The following is a 24387-nucleotide window of genomic DNA, read 5'->3' on the forward strand; positions in this document are numbered from 1 at the left end:
AGTCAATGGGGAAAGCAGGTTTACTTAACAACAGTGTGACTCATTTAACAATTGCAATGATTCATTAACAAATGTGGCAAGAAAAGTCGTAAAATGGGGCAAAACTCAGTTAAAAAGTTTTTTACTTAACATAAATTTTGGACTCAATTGTGGTTGTAAGTTCAGGACTATTTGTAACTGAGGACTGGAAAAGAGCTGATAAGGTTCCCTTCTTTAAAAAGGTAAAAACCATGCAGGACTTTACAGAAAAATCAGCCTGATATTAATATCTGGTAATATCTTGGAAAACATATCCAGGCAACAGATCTGAACACCTAGAAGCAAACAAGTTATAACCAGTAGCCAACATGGGTTGATCGAAAAGAGATCATGCCAAACAAACCTTATTTCATTCTTTGACAAAGTGACTAAATTAATGGACCAGAGAAATGCTGTGGACATAGTATACTTAGATTTCAGTAAAGCATTTGATAAAGTAGATCACTACCTACTTCTTGCCAAGCTAGAAAAATGTGAACTTGAAACAGTGGCCCCATCTAAAAAAATGATATTCAACACCGATAAAAATAAAGTTTTACACTTAGACCAGAAAAACCAATTGTATAGGTGCAAACTAGGTGAAATCTGGTTCAATGCCAGTAACTGTGTGAGGAATCTTGGAGTCCTAGTGGACAATCACTTAAATGTGACCCAACAGTGAGTGACAGCTGCCAAAATAACCAATAGACTCCTAGACTGCATTAATAGATGGATAGAATCAAGATCATGTGAAGTTCTAGTACCGCTTTACAACACTTGGAATACTGCAACCAATTCTAGTCACCACAATATAAAAAGATATTGAAACTCTGGAAAGCATGCAGAGCAACAAAGATGATTAGGTGACTGGAAGCTAAAACATACAATGAACTGTTACAGGAATTGGGTATGTCAAGTCCAGGTGTGTCAAGCTCAATTTCATTGAGGGCCGCATCAGGATTGTGTTTGATCTGGGGGGTGGGGTGGGCATGGCCAGCTCGATGCCACTCATGTTGGGGGCACCTGTGGTGGCCCAAGGGCTCTGCCAGAGAAATCGCACACTCAAGCTCAGTTTTTGGTTGCAATGGCCTCTTGCAACCCTCTTCCAGGAAAAACAGAGCTTGGTGGCAGAGGCACAGTGGGCCAGTCATTCGCTGTTTCCAGGGCAGACTCGTGGGCCAGATCTAAGCACCCTATGGGCCACAGGAAGCAGTAAGGGAACCCCTTTATTTTATTTATTTATTTATTTGTCACAATAGTATATGTAAGCGTAAGCATGAAATAACTATACGATATATAAGCATATATATTATGAAGAAGAGGGCCGTGAAAATATTTACAGACCCCTCGCATCCTGGACATAAACTGTTTCAACTACTACCCTCAAAACGACGCTATAGAGCACTGCACACCAGAACAACTAGCCACAAGAACAGTTTTTTCCCGAAGGCCATCACTCTGCTAAACAAATAATTCCCTCAACACTGTCAAACTATTTACTGAATCTGCACTACTATTAATCTTCTCATAGTTCCCATCACCAATCTCTTTCCATTTATGACTGTATGACTATAACTTGTTGCTGGCAATCCTTATGATTTATATTGATATATTGACCATCAATTGTGTTGTAAATGTTGTACCTTGATGAACGTATCTTTTCTTTTATGTACACTGAGAGCATATGCACCAAGACAAATTCCTTGTGTGTCCAATCACACTTGGCCAATAAAAATTCTATTCTATTCTATTCTATTCTATTCTATTCTATTCTATTCTATTCTATTCTATTCTATATAACCATAAGTATAAAAAAGAAAAACTATACAAATTGGATACAATTAAAGGGAACATTAGGACAGGAACGGTAGGCATGCTTGTGCTCTTATGCACGCCCCTTATAGACCTCTTAGGAATGGGGTGAGGTCAATAGTAGATAGTTTTTGGTTAAAGCTTTGTGGACTTTGGGAAGAGACCACAGAGTCAGGTAGTGAATTCCAGGCATTAACAACTCTATTACTGAAGTCATATTTTCTGCAGTCAAGACTGGAGCGGTTCACATTAAGTTTAAATCTGTTGCGTGCTCGTGTAATGTTGCGATTGAAGCTGAAGTAGTCTTCAACAGGAAGGATATTGTAACAGATTATTCTATGAGTTAAACTCAGGTCATATCGAAGGCGGCGGAGTTCTAAATTTTCTAAACCCAGTATTTCTAGTCTGGTGGTATAAGGTATTTTATTATATTCAAAAACCCTTGCCAAGGAAACTGAAAGGCCAGACATCAAGACTGACGCAAAGGCACCAAAAACGAAGGTAAGTAACTATTTCACTATTTCACTTGGCTCAGTTGCAAAGGTTGGTTGCTAGGAATCGAAAGTAACTTGCTGCCATGTAATTACTGAAAATATCTTCCAAATGCCTTGGTGGTGTTTGGACAAGCATGTTTTTCCACCTCCAGTCGCTAGATGGCGGTCAGGCAACATCTGTGCCTAGAAAGGCATCAACACTGCATTGCTAGAAAGGATGGGAGGAGACGAGAAACGCAGAGGAACTTACTCTTCTGGATGACTTAATGGGAGGAAGGTGGAGTGCAGAGCGGCTTTTCTGCTCTTCCGAGGGTCGAAGCCGCAGCTGGCAGGTGAGTTGAGGGCTGCAGGTGGGAGGAGAGTCCGGGAGCAAGTCGGGCTGTTCGGTTCCCTCCACGGCCTGGAAGCAGAGAAGCAACTGGGCTGAAGCAGATCAGCTGCTGCTGCTGCATGTTCCTTCCCTCCCCAAATGGAAGCCCACTGGGGCTGCAGGCTGTGAAACTGGTGGCTGCAATTTTCTGCTGCTGGGAAGATTGAAAAAGTCTCTATTAAATTAAAGTTGATTCTTTGGGAATGGCTTCCCTCCAGAGGTTGTGGCTGCTCCGTCACTGGAGGGTTTTAAAAGGAGATTGGACAGACTTATGTGCCTCTGGTCTTTTTTTGGGTTTTGTTGTTTTGTTCTACTTCTATTTCTAGCTACCAAGCATGGTGTTTCCTATTAGTGACCCCATCTGTGTATTCACCAGGTTCAACTGTGCTTAACCGAGCACTTAAAAAAACCTAGCTGTTGAATGTTTTGATTGTTCAGATGTATTTATTCATAAAATATATTGACCACCAATTTTACCATGACATAACTGTGGGCATGTTAGAGACATTAAAAATATATACACCTTAAAACATGTTAAAGAAACAGATGTAAGTTGGCTCTGTCATGTGACATCATCCTTCATGATTGGGCTGCTTAGTGACACAGATGCCAGACTCAATTGCAGTCAGTAAGTGAGGACTACTTCAATTGGGATGTCACCAAAGGGGTTGTGGAAATTATTTTCTGCCCTTACTTGGAGCTTATGACTTCCATGGGCATAACTGGTGCTTCAAATCTTACTTTAGGCATCATAAACCCCAACATCTGTAAAGTTAGTGTCAAGAAGATTGACAGGTATGGCTTGATAAAACAAAAGACAGAGTCCAAGTGTGTGTGTTGATAAGCCAACGCATTTATTCAGCTGAGTAAAAATGGGTCCCTCCTAAGAAGGAAGGAACCCTGAGCATAGTGCAAGGCAGATATTTATACATTTCTTTGCTTTCGCTTCATTACATAGGCAGCTGGCATATGACAGATAAGATATAGAAATTATAAAAATTATAGAAATAGTCAAGCATGCCTTCTGTGGTTTATGTCACGTGCCTAACCCACAGGCTAGTGGTTTCCTATGAAAGTTTTCATGGCCTCAGAAGCCTGTTGAGGCCTGAACTTCAGCTTTGCCATCTCAGCAAATGAGTAATCATCAATTTGATCAGATTTCTGATTAACTTTAGCATAAAATGTTTGATTGTAACCATTTTTAGATATTTTCCAGGCTTGAAAGACATGGATATTCTCCATATTGTAGGTGTGTTTGTTTTTATTTTTCTCTGAATGTCCATATCTGCAAATGTATAATCTATTCCTAGGACATCCAGATAAACAATCATGTGAAAAAGAAAGTACACTCTCCTTGATTTCTATTATTTTACGTATCAGGACAGTGAAAATCATTTGGTCCTTAGAAGTTCTTAAAAGTACCATATTTTCCGGAGTATAAGACATATATTTTTCCGCCTAAAATAGGCTGAAATTTTAGGTGTGTCTTATAGTCCGAATGTAGCTTTTTCAAAGCTTTTTTTCAGCCCTAACGAGGCTATAGCGAGTGAAGCGATTTTCCAGGTAAAGCTATCTCTATGCTTTGCCTGCTCCCTCTGACTCAGCTGTTCTTTAGCAGCTTTTTTTCAGCCCTAATGAGGTGCTAGCAAGTGAAGCGATTTCCATGCTTTGCCTGCTTTTCTCATTGCTTCTCTCCAAAGATCAGTTGTGCTTTAGAAGCTGTTTTTTATCTCCAAGCAGGGGATAAAAAGCGCAAGCACATGCACTCAAAACCAACAAATTAATGTGCTGAAGCTGACCAGACTAAGTACGCTAGCCAGATGAATACCTGGTAGGCAGATTTTTTCTTCCTATTTTCCTCCCCAAAACCTAAGCTGCGTCTTATACTCTGGTGCATCTTATACTCCCAAAAATATGGTAGGTAAGTACAACCATATATGAACAACAACACATGACATATTACATCAGGTCATCATTTATTTTATAAAAAGGGAGCCAAGACAAGAGAAGTCATGTATGAAAAATATGATTCAATAATTTGTAGAACTACCTTTAGCAGCAACAACTAGAAATAATTCTTTTCTGCGTGACTTTATCAGTCTCCTGTAGTGTCGTGGAGGAATTTTGGCCCACTCTTTTTTACAACATTGCTTCAGTTCATTGAGGTTTGTGGGTGATTTTTTATGCACAACTCTCTTGAGATCCCACCGATTGGGTTGAGGTCTGGACTTTGATTGCCATAGCAACACCTTGATTCTCTTCTTTTCCAGCCATTCTGTTATAGATTTGCTGATGTGTTTTTGTGACCATTGTCCTGTTGCATAGTCCTATGTCAGCCAAGTTTTAGCTATTGGTCAGATGGCCTCTGGCCCAATTGCATTTTGGCCAGCCATCTCCACTTTGGTCTGGTCTGTGCAAAGGACAAGTGTTCCAGAAGTCTTGTGATTTATTCAGATTCAACTTTGCAAACCTCAGCCCTGCTGCTATGACCTTTTTAGAGACAAGAGGGTTTCTCCTCACAACCCTTCCAAACAAACCATATTTGGTCAGTCTTTTTCTAATTGCACTGTCATGAATCGTAACATTTAACATGCTAACTGAAGCCTGTAAAGTAGGGGTGACAAACTTGCATCATCTGGCATGATCATGTGACATATCACAACTTTTTCCCCCTTCTCTAAATTGGACGTGGACGTGACCAGTGCATGATCCTTCTGTCCCACAGGCTAGTTTGACAACCCTGCTGTAGAATCTGAGATATAACTCTGCAATTTTTCTGGCCATTGCACCGTCTGACCTTGGGCTGAATTTCCTTGAAGTCCCACTCCTGGGAAGATTAGCAACTCTCCTGAATGCTTTACACTCGTGAATAATCTTCCTCACTGTAGAATTATGAGTTTTAAATTGGTTGGAAATGGCCTTTTAAACCTTCCCAAATTGATGGGCAGCAACAATTCCTTCTCTAAGATCATTCTCTAAGATTCTTTATTCTTTGCCACTGTGAACACACACCTCAATTCCGGAGACCAGGAAACTCCTACAACTTTGGCTTTTCCTGATGATCAATTGATCAAGGGCACTTTATTAGCATACTTGGCTGCTACTTTGCCTCTTTATACTATGGAAGCAGTGAGAAATTTCCTAATGGTGAGAACAATTAACCAGCAGAATGGCTTGCCATCAGAAATTGTGCTCCATCACTGGAGGCTTTTCATAAGAGACGAGACAGATTCTTACCTGAAATGGTGTAGGGTCTCCTGCTTGAGTAGGGGCTGGATTAGAACATCTCCAAGATCCTTTCAAATTCTATTATTCTTTTCTGATGTGATGATATTTTTATGTCCTGATAAGTAAAACCAAAGTTATCAAAGAGGGTGTAGTTTCTTTTTCAGTTGCCTGTATTTGAAAACAACCCTTTGCACTGCTAAGAATTTGTGATTGACCCAGTCAACGTGAATTTCATTATTGAATGGATATTTGAACTTGTATCTGGGTAGTCTTCCATGTGTCAAATGAATCATGATTAGTGTAGAAGCTTCTTTGAGTATTGTGGCGTGTTTGCTTTTTCATTGTAATGTAAACTTTTTTCTTTTTTTCTCATCTTCTGCAAGCATTTTATGTACAATTAAAGATACACTTTTATTTGAATCTTACAGACAAAGAGGGATGGCAATAAGAGCGCTCTGGACAACTGAGGATAACAAGCAACATTGAATAGTAAAGCAAGTCAGTCCCGAAATCAAAATATTTTCCATTTCTTTCAGAAAGCCACACAATTCTTCACCTCCCTCAGCAAGTGAGAGAGAAATGAGAGAAAATCAAGAAGATATTTCTAGCTGGGAAAAGTAGAGTGTGAAATTTAAGCATATATTACATGAAAAGTCAAGGGAGATTATTCTTCCATTCAGCAAGAGGGAAATATCTGGAATTCAGTGGTGGTGGTCGGGGGAAATGTCTCTTCGATCGCCATGTAGGGCTCACTCTCGGACGAAGAAAATCACCAGTAAATTAAAACACCACTAAACAAGGGATCATCCATATTTTTTACCTCCTCAAGAACATTAGTTGTGGAAAAGCTCCATAGATGTTCCTGTTGTGGGAAAGATACAACTTGCAAATAGCAGTTGATTATGCCTGAGAGGATCCAGACTGGAGAAAAGTCATACAAATACCCTGAATGTGGCAAAACCTTTGGTCAGAAGAACTCCATTTTGGTCCATGGAAGAACTCACACAGGAGAGAAGGCCTACAAGTGGTCCCAATGCAGTAAAAGCTATAGCAAGCATGGCAACATGGACTCACACCAAGGAGAAACCATTTGAATGTCCTGATTGTGAGAAATGTTTCAGTAGCAATTATAACCTGGTTCAACACGAGAGGATTCACACAGGAGAGAAGCCCTTTGAATGTCCTGATTGTGGGAAATGTTTCAGTCAGCATTCCAGCCTGGTTCAACACGAGAGGATTCATACAGGAGAGAAACCGTTTGAATGTCCTAATTGCGGGAAATGTTTCAGTCAGCATTCCACCCTGGTTCAACACCAGAGGATTCATACAGGAGAGAAACCCTTTGAATGTCTTGACTGTGGGAAAAGATTCAGTGATAGTTCCAGCCTGGTGAAACACCAGAGGATTCATACAGGAGAGAAACCCTTTGAATGTCTTGACTGTGGGAAAAATTTCAGTCATAATTCCAGCTTGGTTCAACACCAGAGGATTCATACAGGAGAAAAACCCTTTAAATGTTCTGATTGTGGGAAAAGTTTCCGTCAGAATTCCAGCCTGGTTCAACACCAGAGGATTCACACAGGAGAGAAACCCTTTGAATGTCCTGATTGTAGTAAAAGTTTCAGTCAGAATTCCAACCTGGTTCAACACCAGAGGACTCATACAGGAGAGAAACCCTTTGAATGTCCTGACTGCGGGAAAAGTTTCAGTCAGAATTCCAGCCTGGTTCAACACCAGAGGATTCACACAGGAGAGAAACCCTTTGAATGTCTTGATTGTGGTAAAGGTTTCAGTAACAATCCCAATCTGGTGAAACACCAGAAGACTCACACAGGAGAGAAACCCTTTGAATGTCCTGACTGTGGGAAAAGTTTCAGTCAAAATTCCACCCTGGTTCAACACCAGAGCACTCACACAGGAGAGAAACCCTTTAAATGTCCTGATTGTGGGAAATGTTTCAGTCAGAATTCCCACCTTATGGAACACCAGAGGATTCACACAGGAGAGAAACCGTTTGAATGTCCTGATTGTGGGAAAAGTTTCAGTCATAATTCCAGTCTGGTTAAACACCAGAGGAGACTTACACAGGAAAGAAACCATACAAGTGTCCATACTGTGGGAAAGATCTCATTACTAGGGTTAACCTTATAAATCATGTCCTTATGCACAAAGGGGAGAAATCATTTTAGTGCCCCAAGTGTGGATGGTGCTTCAGAAAATATTTCACCCTTATCGCACACAATAAAATCTCCCGAGGGCACAAATGATTAGTGTAGAGAAGGCTTGAATTTGATTTCTAATGTCCCATTGTAAGTCCACCTGAGAAATTGGCTATTTAAATTGATTAAATTAAATAGAATTTGCCTGATTTTTTGTAGGCAAATATGTAATGGTATTAAATGGGGAAGAGGAAAGAAAAAGTTGGAACATATTACTTTGATAATGGCTATCTTGCCTTCAGTGTAAGAAGTTGCTAGATATTTATTTTTGTAGAAATTGGGCAGTTATGTAAAAATCTTTTTGGGAATGTTGTTTGCATTTTTGTGATTGTGGATGATAGAAATGCTATGTGCCAGGAGTCCCAGCCTTTTTCTCCCTGAGTGCCCCCAAGATTTTCAGCCTCAGAATTCTCCAGCCAGAGTCTTTTGGGGATTGGAGCACTGAGACTATAGTTAAGAGATTCTGGCTCCTCATATAAGGAGAAAGCAAGAGGAGAAGAGACACAGAGGGGTTTCAAAGTTTATCTTTTCCTAACAGTTCCAGGAATTCAGTGTACCAAGCATGTCTGTTCATATTGTGTCAAGAATGAGGCACGCAAGTGGAAGAAACCATATAAATAGCAAATATATTGAGGGAATTTAGGGCAGTGATAAAAGCAGTGTAAAATTTCAATGTAAAGGCTGTTCTGCCCTGCAGGTGACCTTCATGGTTCAAGAGCCATAAGAAGCAATTTGATTGAAACATGTCAGTTGCTACATATTCCTTCTCTCCCCAGATTTTATTCCATTGGTGATACATGCTTTAAAACTGGTTCTCCATATTAGGGTTGACATGGCTTTCAACAATGGAAGCATTACCAATTTGGGGAAATTAACATGAAATGAGAGCATGAAATGTTATAGCCATTATTTAATTAAAAATTGATTGAGTAAGAGATTTGGATAATGTAAGATTAGATGAATGAAAGAGATGTTTATCTTGAAATTGTACAAGAGATGTGTAACCACCCCACCAACACACTGTAACTGGATTGAAGAGGTTTTTATGTTTGTTTGTTGTACAAAATAAAAAACGTTTCACAAAAAAATGGAAGCATTAATACATCCAAATGTTATCAATATGGGAAATATTACTAGATATTAAGATATTTTATCAGAAAATGGGGAATTGAAAATGAAACAATTAGATCAACAAGGGATTGATATGGTTTGGTATTCACAATTGCAAATACAAATGAAATATGAAAAAGATGCTAGGCTATAGATGTTGAGACTCTAGAAAGAGTGCAGAGAAGAGCAACAAAGATGATTAGGGGACTGGAGGCTAAAACATGAAGAACGGTTGCAGGAACTAGGTATGTCTAGTTTAATGAAAAGAAGGACTAGGGGAGACATGATAGCAGTATTCCAATATCTCAGAAGTTGCCACAAAGAAGAGGGAGTCAAACTATTCTCCAAAGCACCTGAGGGTAGAACAAGAAGCAATGGGTGGAAACTAATCAAGGAGAGAAGCAGCTTAGAACTAAGGAGAAATTTCCTGACAGTTAGAACAATTAATCAGTGGAACAACTTGCCTGCAGAAGTTGTAAATGCTCCAATACTGGAAATTTTTAAGAAAATGTTGGATAACCATTTGTCTGAAATGGTGTAGGGTTTCCTGCCTGGGCAGGGGGTTGGACTAGAAGACCTCCAAGGTCCCTTCCAATTCTGTTGTTGTTGTTGTTGTTGTTATATTGTTTTTATTTGGAAATGACACAATTGGATGAGATACCCACAGGAATAGATGAAAAAATGATTAACAAATTGTATAGCTATCTACTTGATATTAAATTAGAAGAAGAATGAGTAAACAAAACAACGATAGCATGGGTGAAAAATTTTGGATATATGGCAGCATTTGGATAAATGGCAGCAATTGTGGGAAAGAAAATACAGCTACAGCATATAAAGAGAATTTGTACAAAATGTTTTACAGATGGCACATGTTACCAGAAAAAATGGCAAAAATGTTTGAAGTTAAATCAACTAAATGTTGGAAGTGCCACCAGACACCAAGATCATACTATCATATGTAGTGGACATATTCAGAAGCGAGAAATTATTGGGCAAGAATTCGAACATGATTAGAGAAAATGACACAGCAACATATTGATTTAAAGCCAGAGCTGTTCCTGTTGAGTATCTTACTTGAGAAAATTAATAAAGAAAATGTATATTTGATTATTCATGTAATAACTGCAGCGAGAATTGTTAGCACAAAATTGGAAAGCAGAAAAAATTCCTACAAAGGGCGAGGTAATTAAGAAAATATTAGAATGTGCAGAAATGAATAGATTGACAATGGTTGGCAGAAGCTGGGAGCTCACCCTGTTACGCGGCACTAGGGATTCAAACCGCTGAACTACCAACCTTTTGATCGACAAGCTCAGCGTCTTAGCCACTGTGCCACCACATCCTTCTGTGTATTGTTTAATGGACTGCTAAATTGGCAAAATGGACTGCTAAATTGGCTATGCTCACCCAGTCACATGACCACCTAGCCACACCTACCCGGTCCGGTCCCCCAACAGTCTACACAGGAGTTAGATTTATTATTCCCAAACAGTTTGGGCAAAAGACTTGGAGGGCAGTACTTTGCAGAAAGCTGATGTATAGGTTTCTGCACTTTCTTATAGATGACTCAGTGGAGATCAAAACCTTTCTACATCCCCAAACTTTATGACTGAGTTCCTGTGGCTGCCAAGGATTTAGGACCCAGGAGGATCAGTGAGTCAGAGGCTGAAAGGGAGCCAGCTTCATTCCTGCTGCCCAGAGCTGCTTCCAAGCACACCCATGCTAAATGCCTTGTGTGCCTGTGACTTTGCATAGACAGAAGTCTCCATTAGGTCAAAGCGAGAAAGTCACATACCCAGCAGGGCTAGAAAAGGGGGGCTTGGGAAGAGGAGATGACTGACCGTATATGGTGAGAGAAATGTTTCCAAAAGGCATTTCAAAGGGTTGGGAAAAAGGTTTGGTAATACAGATGTGTGTGGAAAAATGTATCATTGTTGCCCCACTCTTTCTTTGATACACATTCCTTTTTAAAATAGAAATTGTACATTTCCTAAAATATACAAATCAAATGAAAACAAAGAATGGATACAGAAAAGCAGGAAATGAATTGAAAAAAGAAAAATCATATAACTGCATCTTCCGCCTTTTTCTCTTGAGAAATTGTCATCACACATTATTACCCTATATGGAAATTATCTCTGCTCAGTGTACCAGAATAAAAACTTCCTTGGAAACTGATCCTGGCCTGAAGTCCATTCCTCAGAGAAATCCAGTCCAACATTTCCCTTCTACATTGCTCATAGGTACAGGGAGATTTTCTCAATGCACAGGTAGCAAGCAGTAACCAGGCCCTCATGGTAGAGTCCCACTTAAGGACTCCTTGGGCCAGGTGGGATCCCAGGAAATGAGACTGGACCAACAGGCCATGGTTTTCACTGCTTGCTCCCCAGGGATCTCATACCCCACAGGAAAGGTACAGCAGGAGCGTACACACATACACACACAAACTGTACTTTGTAAACACCCACCAAGCTCCTTGGAGGAGAGTCAAAAGTCCACTTCCTCCTCCTGCTGCTGTATGTTCCCTGGGGAAGGTCTGTGACTTCTCTGGAGGAAACACTGTTGATGGTGAGAGCCTCCCAGAACAAGAAGCAAGTTAGAAGGACATCAATTATGCTGCAAAAAAAGTCAAGTCTCTTCGGAGCGGCACTCAATGCCTGGCGGTTTAATGGATTAGTCATTACAGGTTTCTTCGCAGCAACACAAAAACTCATTTCTTTCGGAGAGTTTTATTTATTTACTTGTTTGTTTGTTGAGTATGTATTAGATAATATATATAAGCATGAATTGAATACATAAAATGAATACAATTAAAGGAACATTAGGACAGGGCGGTAGGCACACTGGTGCTCTTATGCACGCCCCTTACAGACCTCTTAGGAATGGGGTGAGGTCAACAGTAGACAATCTAACCTTAGACTAATTTTAACCTTATAATTTTGGGGATTTGGGGATGAAACCACAGAGTCAGGTAGTGCATTCCAGGCATTGACCACTCTGTTGCTGAAGTCATATTTTCTGCAATCGAGTTTGGAGAGGTTTACCTCAAGTTTGTATCTATTGTGTGCTCGTGTATTGTTGTGGTTGAAGTTGAAGTAGTCTTCAACGGGAAGGACATTGTAGCAGATGATTTTATGAGCTATGCTTAGGTCATACCAAAGGCAGCATGGTTCTAAATTTTCTAAGCCCAAAATTTCAAGTCTGGTGGCATAAGGTATTTTGTTGTGAGCGGAGGAGTGGAGGATTCTTCTTGTGAAATATTTCTGGACACGTTCAGTTGTATTAATGTCCAGTATGCAGTGTGGGTTCCAGACAGATGAGCTGTATTTGAGAATTGGTCTAGCAAATGTTTTGTATGCTCTGGTTAGTAGTGTAATATTACCAGAGAAAAGTTACGCAAGATTAGGTTGACAACCCTTAAAGTCTTTTTGGCAATGTTGTTACAGTGGGCTGATAGGGTTCCCACCTTCAAAAAGGTAAAAAACATGCAGGAACATACAGACAGATCAGCTAAACTAGTGAATCAGAGAAATGCTATAGACATCGTATACTTAGATTTCAGTAAAGCACCTGATAAAGTAGATGACACCCTACTTCTTGCCAAGTAGAAAAATGTGGGACAGACAGCACCACCACAAAATGGGTTTCTAACTGGCTGACAAATTGTATTCAACGTGTAATCCTCAATGGAATTATAACCACATAGAGGGAAGTAAGCAGGCCTAGGAAGCAGTCAGGGAACCCCTTCCAAAAACCCTTGCCAAGGAAACTGCAAGCCCAGGCATCAAGACTGATCCAAAGGCTCCAAAAACGAAGCTAAATAGCATCAGGTTTCACTTTTTCACTTGGCTTAGTTGCAAAGATCGGTTGCTAGGAGACGAAAACATCTTCCAAAAGCCATAGCGGAGACTGGACAGGCATGTTTTTCCACCTCCTGTCGCTAGATGGCGGTCAGGCAATATCTGTGCCTAGAAAGCCATCAATACAGTGGTGCCATCCGTGATTACGCTTAAAAAAAGGAGTTTTTAAACCATTGAGTATGCATTGCTAGAAAGGATGAGAGGAGAGGAGACGCGCAGAGGAATTTCCTCTTCCGGATGATTTAATGGGAGGAAGGTGGTTCTCAGAGTGGCTCCTGTGGTCTTCCCAGGTCGAAGCAGCAGCTGGCAGGTGAGTTGAGGGCAGCAGGTGGGAGGAGAGTCCGGGAGCAAGTCGGGCAGTTCGGTTCCCTCCACGGCCTGGAAGCAGAGAAGCAACTGGGCTGAAGTGGGGGCAGGTGGGATCTACTACTCGATCAACGACAACCATAGGTAGTCCTGACTTATCATTGGTTCACTGAGCCTTCCAAGTTACAATGGCACTGTAGAACCAGATGTAGTTATGAAAGTGCAGGAAAAGCAGTTGCACCAATTCGGATTCTGCCAACTGATGCACTTTTATGATGATTTCAGCATCCCACACTCATAATCCCCATTTGTGACCTTCCCAGCTGGCTTCTGACAAACAAACTCAATGGGGATGCCAGCAGAAAAGTGCAAGCCAGAGTCATGTGAAATTGTCTTTAACAACCCACAATGATTTGTTTAAGAACTGCAGAGGAACAAATGCAAGTTGGCACTGTCATGTGACTTCATGATTGGGCCACTTAGTGACACAGATGCCAGTCCCAATTGCAGTCAGTAAGTGAGGACTACTTCAATTGGGATGTCACCAAAGTGGTTGTGGAAGGTATTTTCTGCCCTTACTTGGAGTTCATGGCTTCCATGGGCATAACTGGTGCTTCAAATCTTGCAGAGGCTTTAGGCATCATTTGGTCAGTTAAAGCCCCCACATCTGTAAAATTTATATATATATATATATATATATATATGTAGCTCTTGGCATATTCGGGTCTTTTCCCACGTAAGGTTGAGAGTTTATAATTTTTATTAAGCAGTTTTTTCCCCAAGTTTTATAACACAGTTATCATTTTTGCAACATTTTCACATCGGTATATCTCCGTTATGCCATCTTTCCTTTTATATCCATACATATGTACATATACTTCTTTTACACATATTAGTCTACTAATATATTAATTTGTATACAATGCATACTAATTTGTATACAGTGCATCTTATATATATGTGTGTGTGTGTGTGTGTGTATACTTCTTTTATACATCTTAATTGTAGTAATCAGGGTCCAGGCATTTGCAAGGTGCAAAGATGTCTCTCTGCCTGTGCAGCGTTTATTACTTTTATACAGTTTTTACAAGCAGACTAAGGCAAACTGGTAACAGCATTTTCATTGGTAGATTCTGAAATACCAACCAGGGGCCCTGATGTTGAGGTCAAGGTGAGGTAATGCAAATCAGAGCCAGAATGAGATAATGTAGGCATGCAAGGTACGTAAGCAGTAGGGCAGTAGCAGTTTGCTGCACACGGCCCGACACCACGACCTTTCACTTCTACACTTAATCTGCTAATATCAATTTATATACAATATTTCTTGCATTTTATATCATATCTATTTATGCAGCTTTATAATTATTTCCTAATTCCTTAACCTTCTTCCTTTAATGCTTTCCTAATCTTTGCATCTTTCCTCTAACCATTTATACCAGATATTCAATACAATATAATAATCTGATTCTCCTTTGTCTTTTATTTATTTATTTTTATTTTATTTATTTATTTGTCACAACAATATATATAGGTATCACATAAAAAGATTATATAGTATATAAACATATATGAGGAAATGTAAGGAAGTATAAGCATCTATATATAAGAAGAAAAAGAACAACAATAGGACAGGAACGGTAGGCACGTTTGTGCTCTTATGCACGCCCCTTATGGTCCTCTTAGGAATGGGGTGAGGTCAATAGTAGAAAGTTTTTGGTTAAAGCTTTTGGGATTATAGGAAGAGACCACAGAGTCAGGTAATGTGTTCCAAGCACTGATGATTCTGTTACAGAAGTCATATTTTCTGCAATCTAGATTAAAGCGGTTAACATTAAGTTTAAATCTATTGGTTGCTCTTGTATTATTGCAATTAAAGCTGAAGTAGTCTTTAACAGGAAGGATATTACAATAGATGATTCTATGAGTTAAACCTAGGTCTTGTCGAAGGCGACGGAGTTCTAAGTTTTCTAAGCCTAGGATTTCAAGTCTGGTGGGATAAGGTATTTTGTTGTTTTCAGAGGACTGGAGAACTCTTCTTGTAAAATATTTCTGGACACGTTCAATTGTATTGATGTCAGAAATGTGGTGTGGGTTCCAGACAGGCGAGCTGTATTCTAGAATTGGCCTAGCAAATGTTTTATATGCTCTGGTTAGTAGTGTGGTGTTTTCGGAAAAGAAGCTACACAAGATTAGGTTTACAACTCTTAGAGCTTTTTTTGCTATGTAGTTGCAGTGGGCTTTGGCATTTAGATCATTTGATATGAAAACTCCAAGGTCTTTAACAGGGTGGGGGTCATCTGTAAGGTAATGTCCATCAAGCATGTACTTAGTGTTAGGGTTCTTTTTTCCAATATGTAACACTGAGCATTTGCTGGTTGAGATTTGGAGTTGCCAAGTTTTAGACCAAGCGGTTAGATGATCAAGGTCTTTTTGAATGGTAGATGTATTGTCAGTGGTGTTAAATCGTTTGACATCGTCAGCAAAGAGAACACAATTACTTGAGATATGGTCACAAAGATCATTAATGTATAGTATGAAGAGTGTTGGTCCAAGAACGCTGCCTTGCGGAACACCACTCTTGACAGGAACAGGATTTGATAGAGCATTGCCAATTTTGACCACTTGTTGTCTGTTAGACAGAAAAGCAGATATCCAGTTGTGAAGGGGTCCTGAAATGCCATAGGATTTTAGTTTTAGGAGAAGTTTATCATGCACTACTGAGTCAAAAGTTTTTCAGAAGTCTATGTAGATTGCATCTATTGTTTTGCCTTGATCAAGATTTGTAGTCCATATGTTTTTACAGTGGAGAAGTTGTAAGTTACATGATAATTTTTTTCTGAAACCAAATTGTTTATTAGAGAGAAGATTGTTTGTTTCTAAGTGGAGGGTAATGGGTTGGTTGATGATTGATTCCATTACTTTGCAGGTGACGCAGCATAGAGAGATTGGTCTGTAATTATCAACTAAGCTGGGGGTCTCCTTTTTTGAAGATTGGGATGACTGTGGCTAGTGACCAAAGTTTGGGAAAAAGTTTAGGAAAAAGAAACCAAAGTTTGGTTTCTTTTGTCAGTCTGTCCATCTCAGCGCGCACTAACATTTTTTTTATCACATTTTCCTTTGATGGTATGTTTTTGTTCTTCCAGTTTTGGGCATAGATAATTCTTGCGGTTATGACTTGTAGTATTAAATAATGAATTTTTCCCTCATACTTCCCTGTATTTATCCCTAATAAAAAATAATTCTGATTTTAGTTCTATTGGAGGTTCAATCATCTCCTTAAGCCATTTTTTATTCTTATCCACTATTTTTTTGCTACTGTACATGTCCACCACATATGGTAGTATGTTCCTTGGGCCTGACTATACTTCCAACAGTCCAGTGAACTGTTTGGGTACGTTCTTGTTGGTGGTAGATGCCATCTGTAGAACTTTTTGTACAGGTTTTCTTTGTATGTTGTTGCCATTGTTAATTTGTAGTTTTTTTCCCCATTTTTTTCCCATTTCTCTAATTCTATGTTGTAGCCCAAATTTGTTGCCCAGGTTATTATGGTTGCCTTCACTACTACTACTTCCATTTTGAATCTCAATCAATAATTATATATTTTCCTAATCAATTTTTCTTCTGCCCTCTTTAAAATTTTGTCTAATTCTTGTGGTTCTTTGTGAAATCTGTATAATTCTAAATCCTTTTTGTATGTAGACTGAATCTGCAAGTATGGCCACCAGTCGATGTCTATTCCCTGATCTTTTAATTCTTGTTTGTTTTTCATTTCTCCTGATTCTCCAATAGATTTTCATACCTTGCTATTTTTTTATGTCTAATACATTTGGATAAATTAATGCTTCCATTGTCGATAGCCAAATTGGCATTTTATTGTAATGATCCTGGAATGTTGTGGGTGGAAATACAGACGAGGAGCCAGACTTCCAGCAGCTACATTTTTTTAAGATAAGGATTGATTATAAACCAACATGCAGTTGCCTGCTGACAGCCCCTTTTTATAGGAAATGGTCAGCCTTTAACCAATAACTTTAAAATAAGTCCCGCACTTGCGCAGCAGAAGGAAAAGCCCCTGCTCGTGCCTGCGAGGACATAACACCCCTTCCCACATCCTCAGGAAAACTTCGTACACCACAAACACACTCATCCAGATACATTGGTCTACGGCGGCTTCGTGTCAACTGGCGCCTCTCCTGTATTTCTGTCAGGCCCTCACACGTCGACCGCATTCTCAACAATTCTTCAGCTCCATCAGATGGCTTACAAGTACTCTTTAGGGCAGTGGTTCTCAACCTTTATAATGCTGCGACCCCTTTAATACAATTCCCCACGATGTGGCGACCCCAACCGTAAAATTATTTTCGTTTTGAATTTATCGCGCCTGAAGCCGTATTGGCTAGCGATCTGAACTGCTTGCGATTGCCTTGAGGACAGAGGCATTAAAGCGAAGACTCCTCCCCTATTAAGTTTATCGCGCCTGAAGCCAGATTAGGCTAGGGATGTGGAGTGATTGCAGCTGGCTTGAGAGGGAGACATCAGAGCAAAGATTTCTATCTTTTTTTAATTCATCGCGCCTGAAGCCGAATTCGGCTAGCGATTTGAAGAGCCTGCAGCTGGCTTGTGGAGTCAACCATTGGAGCGCGATTCTTCGACTCGCAAGTATACTTCCCATATTTCCAATGGTCTTAGGCAACCCCCGGCAAATCGTCATTCGACCCCCAACGGGGTCCCGACCCACAGGTTGAGAACCGCTGCTCTAGGGCCTCCCACTGGGCATATCCCTTAGTCGGAGCTGGAGAAGAGTGAGACGGAGAAAAATGAAATGGAGAAGAGCGAGACAGACTCCGTGGCAGATAAGTAATTCGGCTGGGCTCCTTCCGGTGGCCACACAGGGAGTGACGTGTTGGTTGAACAGATACTCTCAAGTCAAAATGAAAAGCAGAGGTGGCAATGGGCATTCCTGGCAGACTCTTTTCTTTATTTCGAATGTTTTTGTAATTTCTCCGTTTATTATTATGCTTGCTTTTTGAGACAAATAAATTGCTTCAATCATTTGTTCAAATTTGTCACCAAATTTCATTTCTCTAATTTCTCTAATCATATATTTCCAAATTAAATTGTCAAATGCTTTCTGCGCATCCAGAAAAACAAGGGCAGTTTGTTTTTCTGGATGTGTCTCATGATACTCTAATATGTTCAATGCTATTCTTGTATTATCTCTAATTTGTCTAGAAGGGAGAAAGCCATTTTGGTCAGAGCAGGGATGAAATGCTCCCGGTTCGGACTAGATCGTCTGATCCAGTAGCTGATCCAGATGGCAGCGGGTGGTTTGGAGAATTAGTAGCAAAAATCCGTGCCCCCCCCCCCGGCCCCAGCTGAGCCGCACAATCATCAGAGGTTTTTTTTTTTACTTTTAAAAGCATTTTTTCTTCCATCAAAAAAATGCTTTTAAAAGTTAAAAAAAAAGCCTCTGATGATCGTGCAGCTCAGCTGGGATTGTCAGAACCGTTTAAAAGCATTTTTTCTACAACCTCTTCGCCCGAAGAAATGTTTTTAAAGGTTCTGGCGATTAGGCAACTTAGCTGGGATCATCGGAACCCTTTAAAAGCTTTTTTTCTCTCTGGTGATCCCAGCTGAGTTGCCTGATCATCACAGGCTTTTAAAAGCATTTTTTAACAACCTCTTCAGTGGCAGAGGTTGTAGAAAAAATGCTTTCAAAAGTAAAAAAAAAGTTGGTCACGCTCACCCAGTCACATTACCCCACCCACCAAGCCACGCCCACAGAACCAGCGGTAACAAAATTGTTGTGACCCAGACCCGAGTAGGTAGCAACAAACGCAGTACTTAAGAAAAATACACTTTATTCCAACAGCTGGGAATTAATTCATTCCCAGCGTCATGTAACTTGAAATAAAACAGAGGCTTCACCAACAAACAAACATTCTTCGGTTATCACAAACCTGAGTTCAGTTTGGATAACTGCCAAGCTCCTTTCTCATAAATGTCCAGAGCAGAGAACAGAGCAGAGAACGCAGCTACAACGTTGCTTTCTGGCCAACTGAGACATCAGTGTTGGTCTTCTTTTAAACCTTATGGAAGGGGCCAATCATCTCTTGGCCCTACTCCCAAGGTGACCTCTCTTCTTGAGCTGCTCTTGCCTTCTGGCAGCTCTTCTCATGCGGGCATTAGGAACAGGCTCATCGCAGTCCGATTCCGTTGACAGCTCCGCAGGCTGCTGATGGATCACGACAAAATTTTACATTTCACCCCTGGGTCAGAGATCTCATTCAGTATTTTTTTCATCCTTCCTGCTATGATAGCCATAAAGATCTTGTAATCTGCATTTAAGAGTGAAATTGGCCTGTAATTTTAAATTTTATTTGGATCGGTACTTTCATAATCACTGTGATATATGCTTCTCTCCATGAAACAGGCATTTTTGCTTCCAGTAGGACCTCATGGTACAGTTCTAAAAGAATATGTTCTAATAGTTCCCCCATGTTTTTGTAAAATTCTCCTGGTAAACCATCTGGTCCCGTGGTCTTATTTTTTTGTCTTTGGATCGCTTCTTTTAACTCTGTCAGTGTTATTTCCTTATTTAGCAGCATTCTCTTCCTCTAAAATGGGCATATTTTTCCCTTTTAAATAGTCGTTAATTTTTTCTATCTCAGTTTTCTCCTGATTGTATAAATTTTCAAAGTATTTTAATGCAATCTTTTTAATTTCTTCTTTATTTTGTAACTCCCCAACCTCATCCTGCAGTTGGTGTATTATTCTACTTTTCTTTTCTTAATCTATACGATAACCACCTCCCTGGTTTGTTTGCGTTCTCAAATTGGTTGTCAGCGTTCTAGAAAAACCCCTCCTGCAGAAAAGACTCCAAAGCAAACATCTTTCAAAGTTCTTTTACTAGCATAGGTAGACTGGCACAACTAGATAAAATCCGAATCTGGGGATCCAGTTTTTTCCTGAGGAAGACAAACTCCAAAATCCACACCCCCTTGACCCCTCTGCCGATCACATGTTCCAATTGCCAACCGTCACATCTCGAGACATTACTCCGGCCACTTCTTCTCCAGATGTAGGCTTGGCCTGACTTGACTGGCAGGAAGAATGTTATTATGTCTAATGGCCCCTTGTTCTGTCCCCCTTCGCCTCCGTCCGAGCGATGGCTTAATTAGCCAGCACTATCAGCTCTGGCAGCAAAATAGTGAGCGTCTGCCAAGTGTCTCTGTTATCTCTCTCGACGCCGATGAGTCACCCAGGAACAAACTTCAGCTCTTAGTTAAGCAGTTAATTTGCTCTTGCTGCCTTTATATCCTGTGGGGTGTGCTCCATGACTCAGCACTTCCTAGGCCTGCCCCACCCCTGCTTCTGTTGTTCCCATCTCTCCTGCCTACGAAACCTAGGGTCCAGCCAGGCCTGATTGTACTTCCCTGGGTAGGTGGTAGCGCTTTGCATAATTTGTTTGGACTCTATATATTTCGTCCATCTCATTTATGATCTCTTTTATCTTTCTGGAGGACTTCCGCAATCAGTCCCGCCATTACTTCTCCTAGATCATCTTCTTTCATTTCCGCCATGTTTTGAAACCTCAGATAAAAAAAGGCTCGGTCCATTTCGAGATGTATTAGCAAACCTTCTAAATTCTAAATCTTTGTTCGCTGCCATAATTTTTGGTCTATCTGCTCTAAAAAAAATTTTCCAGTTTGTATAGCTTTTATTTCCATGGACCTAATTTTTTGCTCATTTCTTTGTATCGCCTCTTGAATTGAACCCACTTTGTTGTCTAAATTAATAATAATAACATCAGAGTTGGAAGGGACCTTGGAGGCCTTCTAGTCCAACCCCCTGCCCAGGCAGGAAACCCTACACCATCTCAGTCAGATGGTTATCCAACATTTTCTTAAAAATTTCCAGTGTTGGAGCATTCACAACTTCTGCAGGCAAGTCGTTCCACTGATTAATTGTTCTAACTGTCAGGAAATTTCTCCTTAGTTCTAAGTTGCTTCTTTCCTTGATCAGTTTCCACCCATTGCTTCTTGTTCTACCCTCAGGTGCTCTGGAGAACAGCCCAACTCCCACTTCTCTGTGGCAGCCCCTGAGATATTGGAACACTGCTATCATGTCTCCCCTAGTCCTTCTTTTGTTAAACTGGACATACCCAGTTCCTGCAACCGTTCTTTATATGTTTTATCCTCCACTCCCCTAATCATCTTTGTTGCTCTTCTCTGCACTCTTTCTAGAGTCTCAACATCTTTTTTACATCGTGGCGACCAAAACTGGATGCAATATTCCAAGTGTGGCCTTACCAAGGCATTATAAAGTGGTACTAGCACTTCACGTGATCTTGATTCTATCCTCTGTTTATGCAGCCCAGAACTGTGTTGGCTTTTTAACAGCTGCTGCACTGCTGGCTCATATCTAGATGGTTATCCACTAGGACTCCAAGATCCCTCTCACAGGTACTACTATTGAGCAAGGTACCACATATACGGTACTGGTGCATTTTGTTTTTTTGGCCTAAATGTAGAACCTTACTTTTTTCACTGTTGAATTTCATTTTGTTAGATAGCGCCCAATGTTCAAGTCTGTCAAGATCTTTCTGTAACTTGAGCCTATCTTCTGGAGTGTTGGCTATTCCTGCCAGCTTGGTGTCATCTGCAAATTTGATGAGTTCCCCATCTATCCCCTCGTCCAAGTCATTGATGAAGATGTTGAAGAGTACTGGGCCTAAAACAGAGCCTTGGGGTACTCCACTGCATACTTCCCTCCATGTGGATGTAGTTCCGTTGAGGACTACACGTTGAGTGCGGTTGGTCAGCCAGTTACGAATCCATCTGGTGGTGGTGCTGTCTGAAATTATGTATGTTGGATTTCAGTTCTCCATGGTTTTTTGTCATCATCTCCTGAAGTTTCATCATAGTTTCCTGTATCATTACGAGAGTAGACTGCATCGATTGGGAAGTCAAACTGGGGCTTGATTTTTCTGTGGACAGAAAAATCCTTCTATTCCTTCTATTGTTCCTTCTATTGTTCTTTGGGTTGATGGAGAAGCCATCGCCACTGTTTGGTTTGATGCTGCCTTTTTCCCTGTTCTCAGTGTTATGGTAGTGATACTTGTCATTTCTTTTGGAATTTTACTTGTTGTCCTAAAATTCTATCAATCTTTTCCCAGATTACCATCCACTGTTTTTTATCGCTAATAGTATTTTCTTTTATCCCTCTAGGTTAATTTTCCTTTAGTTATGTTCTTTTTTCTTATGTCTAATGTTAGTTTGACCACTTATATATTATTTTTAACTTCTCAATATCTTTTTTTTTATTGAAAAAGTTTTACAAAATTTTTTTCCCCTTTCCCCCTCCCCCCTTTCCCCCCTCCCCCCTCCCTTCACAAACGCCCCTCCCTCCTCCCGACTTCCCGGAACAAACACAAGGTATAGTAAAAATAAAACAAACATATACTAAAAAATTTTCCTTCCTAACTAAATTATAATCCTACAATTCTCATCAATTCTTAACCTCCCCCAAAACAATCAAAAATAATACATCCTAATCATTCAAAGGCAGTCTGATAACTCTTAATCTGATATCTGTTTTGAATATAGTCAATCCATTTTTTCCATTCACTTAAATATCTTTCTTGCGTACTTGAATTCTTTTTTCTATTACTTCTATTTCAACTTTCAGCACAGTAGAAAGAAAATCTTTGGCCTTAAGCACAGTATCAATACGATATCTTCTTCCTTGATAATACACTGTTAAACCAACTGGAACTTCCCATCTAAATTGAATCTGGTACTTCTTAAGTTCTTGTGTAAAAAATATAAAGTCTTTCCTATCCCTTAACATCTTGGGAGGAATCTCTTTCAAAACCTTCATCTCCTGTTCTCCTATTTTCAGGTTTTTCTGATATGCAACTTGTAAAATCTGATTTCTCATTGTCCGTTTCAAAAAATAAACCACAATGTCTCTAGGAAGTTTCTTCTGCCTGGCAATCCAAGAATTAACTCTGTAAATTTTATCAATTTGATAAGCAACCTCTTGTGGATCAAGTTCAATAAATTCAGCCAGGGCTTCTGATAAATTTTTTTTTAGATCTTCGCCTTTTTCTTCTTTTAACCCCCTAATTCTCAGAGCTCCTTCCATCATTCTATACTGCATCACCACCACTTGGTCTTCATTTTTGTCCAATTTTATTTGCATTCCTCCCATTCGATTATCTAATTGCTGGTTTGGCTGAACAATTTCTTGCACCTCCTCCTCCACCCCCTCCAGTCTTTTTGCCAAACCTTGAAAAGCAATCAAAATATCTTCTCTTATCTTTTTATTATCTTCTTTGATTTCTTTTATGTCTTCCATCATCTCCTTAAACTTTTCTTCAAACACTTTTCCTTGTTCTTTAATCAAATCTCCAAAGCTACTTCAGAACCCCTTCTACCAGCAGTCTTAGGTGGTTTAGTAGCCATTTCAATTTTTAAAAGTCAGAAAATTTAAGTTTAAAAACTTCTCTATTCTCCTTTAAGTATAGGAGAGCTCAATTCGGTACAATCCACAAGTAACGTTTCCTAGCTTCTTAGTTACGCAGCCTGCTTATTATTACTTTACTTTCACTTCCTCTCAGACGCCATTTTAAACAGTCAGTTAAAGCAAGGGAAAAAAAGTTTCTCTTTTTAAAAGGTAGAAGTCAGGAAATCGAAAATACTTGCAAGCCAATAATTGTTCACTCGTGCTTGTTCCGTCTGCATGTAGAAATCCACAAAAAGAAATCGATTGAGCAGAGATGGACACCTTCCTCTTTTCCTGCTTTTGCAGGAGTGCACTGAAGATCGGAGCTTAGCAGGATTCAATGGGATTCAACCCTTCAGGGCTCTGCATAACAAAACAAAGCCCCTGGGGAGATCTACCACTCCCCCGCTGCTCTCTTCTCTCCCTTTCTCCCAGAGAGGGAAATTGAAGCCGGGAAC

At 40.0% G+C, this 24387-nt stretch overlaps 1 protein-coding gene and 1 pseudogene across 2 annotated transcripts in view; both read left to right on the top strand.

Moving 5' to 3' along the window:
- LOC131193480 (zinc finger protein OZF-like) overlaps positions 1 to 24387 on the top strand; it is an 84455-nt gene that overhangs the window by 23544 nt on the left and 36524 nt on the right. The window contains exon 1 of one of the 2 annotated variants that reach the window (XM_058173686.1): positions 13364 to 13424. The exons of the other annotated variant lie outside the window; for it this stretch is intronic. The gene's annotated coding sequence lies outside the window, so the exon portion shown is untranslated. Of the gene's footprint in view, positions 1 to 13363; positions 13425 to 24387 lie in introns of those variants that run through there. 2 annotated transcript variants of the gene reach the window in all.
- The window catches only part of LOC131193526 (zinc finger protein 850-like), a 30183-nt pseudogene continuing 7684 nt past the window's right edge, over positions 1889 to 24387 (top strand).

This window comes from Ahaetulla prasina, chromosome 2 (assembly GCF_028640845.1).
Source record: "Ahaetulla prasina isolate Xishuangbanna chromosome 2, ASM2864084v1, whole genome shotgun sequence".
In the NCBI taxonomy this organism is placed as follows: domain Eukaryota; kingdom Metazoa; phylum Chordata; class Lepidosauria; order Squamata; family Colubridae; genus Ahaetulla; species Ahaetulla prasina.